Here is a 4870-nt window from a genome sequence, read left to right on the forward strand (position 1 = left end):
GTGCCGATGGGCAAGGACTCGACAGGCCTCCAAAGAGCACACACGATAGTATTTGAGAAGAGGCCCAGCAGCACCAGTCACTAGGGAAATGCACGGCTGATCCACAGTGAAGCGCCAACTCACACCCATGAGCCTGGCTGTCACTGAAAACAAAGGAAAGGAGAGAACAGCGCTGGCCGGAATGCGGAGAAATTTGAACCCTTGTGCACTGGTGGTGTGAATGGGAACCGGTGCACAAGTTGTGGAAAACAGCTTGTCAGGGCCTCAAAAAATTAAGTTAAGGATGATCGTCTGACCTGGGAGATTGACTTCTGGGTATATTCTCAAAAGAATGGAAAACAGTTCCCTCTCCCACAACACCCCGCGCTCTTTCTTTCCAATTTGCCGGGCATGATGGCTCCCGCGAAGAAGGGAGGCGAGAAGAAGGGCCGCTCCGCCATCACCGAGGTGGTGACCGGGGAGCACACCATCTACCTCCACAAGCGCACCCAGCGCGTGGGGTTCAAGGCGCGCCCCTCGGGCCCTCAGGGAGACCCAGAAAGTCGCCCTAAAGGAGATGGGGACCGCGGACGTATACCAGGCTCAACGAAGCTTCTGGGCCGGAGGAGGAAGGGATGCCCCATGTCGGATCCGGGCACGTTTGTCCAGAACACGATATGAGGATGAAGACTCACCAAGCAAGCCGAATACAGTGGTCACCTATGTGCCTGTCACCACTTTCAAAAATCTACACTGTTAATGTGGACGAGAACTAATGCTGATGGTCGAATAAAGTTATATAGCTGCAAAAAAAAAAAAAAGAATTGAAAACAGTGTTCAGACAAACACTGTACCTGCCCTGGCCGGTTCGCTCAGTGGTTAGAGTGTTGGCCTGTGCACCAAAGAGTTTCGGGTTCGATTCCCGGTCAAGTGCACATTCCTGGGTTGCAGGTTCAATCTCTGGCCCCAGTTGGGGCACGTGTGGGAGGCAACCAAACAATGTGTTTCTCTCTCTCACATTGATGTTTTTCTCTCTCTCTCTCTCTCTCTAAAATCAATGGAAAAAATCCTTGGGTGAGGATTAACAAAAAACAAAAACAAACAAACAAAAACCCCACGGTACCTGCCTGCTTATAGCAGCATTATTTACAATAACCAAATTGTGGAAACAAGCGAAATGTCCGCTAACCAATGAGGGAATAAACAAAATGTGGTCCATCCTGACAATGAAATATCGTCGGACCACAAAAAGGAGTGAAGCACTGACACTCGCTACAACGTGAGTAAATAATTTTTTTCTTTTTTCTTACTTTAAAAAATATTTTTATTGAATTTATTGGGTTGACATTGGTTAATAAAATGATATAACCAATTCTATACACATCATCTGTATATTGTTTTGTGTTGTCACCACCCAAAGTCAAGTCTCCTTCCATCACCATTTATCCCCCCTCCACTCTCTTTTATCCCCTCCCACCCCCTTTCCCTCTGGTAATCACCACACTGTTGTGTGTGTCTGAGATTTTTAAATGTTTATTTCTTTTAAGAAAGGACTTACGATAAAAGAAGCAACAGAAGAGAGCCTGAGTGGGGATGCTTTGGTTCACTGAGAAGTCAGAGAAAAGGGGGCCTTGGGTCAGGTTCAGGGGGTGAGCCTGGGACGAGCCGCTGCTGCCCACTGCTCTCCTGGTTGCAAGTCTCGTGGGGCCCCTTAGAGTTTAGGAGATGCAGGCCTGACAGGGAAGAAGAGAGGGAAGGAAAGGCATCAGGTTTTTTTCTAAATCCCATCAGCTTTTCCACCCAGCCCGCCAAACCCTCTCCCTTCTAACAGCTGTCAGTCTGTTCTCTGTATCTAATCCTAACTCTAACTGAAAGACCAAACCCTGACCCTCTCTCTAACACTGATATTAATTTAAAAATACACACACACTATGTAGTATATGTATATATACTATACCTTGTATATATATGTAGTATATGTATATATACTATATATATATAAAACTACATATATATACCATATATATATAAAACTACATATATATACCATATATATATATATCTATATATATATCTATATATCTATATGTCTATCTATATATATATAACTTGATTCAATGTTCATCCAACCTTATGAGGTATGATTCAGATCATGCAGATTAAAAATTTTATTTTTAATTCAGAAATGATTGACATTTAACATTGTATTAGTTTCAGGTGTATGACACAATGATTCAATATCTATATCCTATCTAATAATAGAGAAACATGATAGTTAACCATACCTCCGCTACCCTTCCCATTGGCTAATCAGGGCGATATGCAAATTAACTGCCAACCAAGATGGCGGCCGGCAGCCAGGCAGCTTGAAGCGAACAGGAGGCTTGCTTGCTCCAGTGACTGTGGACTCCAACGTTCCCCGCCTGCCTTGCCGGCCTCTGAGCTTGCAGCTTAAGAAACATTGTTGCAATTATAGAAGCTAAAAAAAACCCAGAATCCTGCTTTCAGCCGTCAGAGCTGGAGCGAGCAGGACCGAAACAATGTTACAATTATAGAACCCAAACAAACCCAGATACCTGCTTTCAGCAGCCGAGGCCTCAAGCTGGAGCCGGCTCTCAACTCCAGTGACAGCCATAGAAGGTAAATAAATCCCAGAATAAAAAAAGAAAAAGAAAAAAGGAGAGGTTGGGAGCTTCAGTTGCCCGCCAGCCTGAAAATGGCCCTCAGCCCCTCACCCAGACTGGCCAGGCACCCCAGTGGGGACCCCCACCCTGAAGGGGGTGTGACCAGCTGCAAACAGCCATCATCCCCTCATCCAGGCTGGCCAGGCACCCAAGCGGGACCCCCATCCTGATCCGGGACACACTTTAAGGCAAACCAGCTGGCCCCCACCCGTGCACCAGGCCTCTATCCTATATAGTAAAAGGGTAATATGCCTCCCAGCACCGGGATCAGCGGAGCCGCAAGGCCTCCCGAACCCAGGATCAGCAGAGCCGCGAGGTCTCCTGGCATGACAGGGGGCAGCGCCCAAACCCCCTGATCGCCCTGCAGCTCTGTGTGTGACAGGGGGCGGGGCCTCAACCTCCCTATCCGCCCTGCTCTGTTCGTGACAGGGGAAGGTGCCCCAACCCCCTGATCGGCCCTGCTCTGTGCCTGATAGGGTGGAGCTCCCCAACCCCCTGATCGTCCCTGCTCTGTGCTTGATAGGGGGGAGCTCCCCAACCCCCTGATTGGCCCTGCTCTGTGCCTGATAGGGGGGAACTCCCCAACCCCCTGATTGACCCTGCTCTGTGTGTGACAGGGGAAGGTGCCCCAACCCCCGCATGGGCCCTGCTCTGTGTGTGACAGGGTAGAGCCGCAACCTCCCCATCGGCCCTGCCCTGAGTGTGACAGCAGCGGCGCCCCACCCCCTGATTGGCCCTGCTCTGTGTGTGATGGGGGGAGCTCCCCAACCCTCTGATGGGCCATGCTCTGTGCGTGACAGGGGGGAGCTCCCCAACCCCCTGATCGGCCCTGCTCTGTGCATGACAGGGTATGGAGCCCCAACCCCCCTAATGGGCCCTGCTCTGTGCGTGACAGGGGGCAGCGCCCCAACCCCCTGATCGACTCTGCTCTGTGCGTGACAGGGGGTGGCGCCGCAACCTCCCCATCGACCCTGCCTTGAGTGTGACAGGGGGCAGTGCCCCAACCCCCCAATTGGCCCTACCCTGAGCGTGACTGGGGGTGGCATCGCAACCTCCCGATATGCCCTGCTCTGTGCATGACAGGGGGTGGCGCCCCAACTCCCCAATTGGCCCTGCTCTGAGCCCGACCAGGGGCTGCACCTAGGGATTGGGCTGCCCTCTGCCACCGGGAGTGGGCCTAAGCCAGCAGGTCGTTATCTCCCGAGGGGTCCCAGACTGTGAGAGGGCACAAATGGGGCTGAGGGACACCCCCCCTCCCCGCCAGTGCACAAATTTTTGTGCACCGGGCCTCTAGTATATATATGTAAAGAGGTAATATGCAAATTTTCCAGGACGCTGTAACATCACGACCACTCAGGAGGAGGCTGCGTACACAGGTGGGTGGGAGGGGACTGTGTGCGTGGTGAGGCAAGCCACGGATGGCGCAGGCCCGGAGAGAAGAGGGCCTGCCTGCCACCGCGGCTGTGGGGAGGCCCAGAGAGAACAGGACCTGCCAGCGTGGTGTGCTGGCCGTCCGCCTCTGCGTGTGAGTTACAGAGGAAACACCTTTTCTGACTGCTCATTGGCTAAGCTCCCTGTTCGCCACTGGTTATGTTCTTGGTAACTTGGGTAATAAGAATCCAAGAAGGTGATCTAGGGTTTTTCCACCTCACTCCTGGAGGAAAAAACGTAGGTCCGCTGCTGGAGGGGCTAAGAAATGTCATATCCTGCCCTAGCCGGTTTGGCTCAGTGGAAAGAGCCTCAACCTGCAGACTGCAGGGTCTGGGTTTGATTCTGATCAAAGGCATGTACCTTGGTTGCAGGCTCCTCACTGGCCAGGGCCCAGGTCAGGGCTCATGCAGGAGACAACCAATCGAAGTGTTCCTCTCACACTGATGTTTCTCTCTGTCTTTCCCTCTCTCTTCCATGCTCTCTAAAAATCAATGGAAAAATATCCTCAGGTGAGGATAAAAAAAGAAAGAAATGTCATGTCCTATGAAAGAGACATCTTGAAAATGCCTAAAGAAAGTTGTCATTTTTGCATGGTGAAGGGACTGGACTCCGTGTTGATGAAAACACTTTGGCGGCTGCAGTAACTGGCAGTGGCAGCAGCAGTGGGGTGATGAGGGCGGCACCTTCCCCTGATCAGCCCGGTCGCCTCCCACAGAGTGAGGCCAGACTGCAGCTTAGGTCCGCTCCTCACAGTAAGACATCCACTGAGGGGTCCT

At 51.5% G+C, this 4870-nt stretch overlaps 1 pseudogene; it reads left to right on the plus strand.

The window, feature by feature from the left end:
- The first annotated feature begins 356 nt into the window (after positions 1–356).
- LOC102437046 lies at positions 357–755 on the plus strand (annotated as a pseudogene).
- Positions 756–4870: the final 4115 nt, after the last annotated feature.

Source organism: Myotis lucifugus, unplaced genomic scaffold, assembly GCF_000147115.1.
Source record: "Myotis lucifugus unplaced genomic scaffold, Myoluc2.0 scaffold_615, whole genome shotgun sequence".
Taxonomy (NCBI): Eukaryota; Metazoa; Chordata; class Mammalia; order Chiroptera; family Vespertilionidae; genus Myotis; species Myotis lucifugus.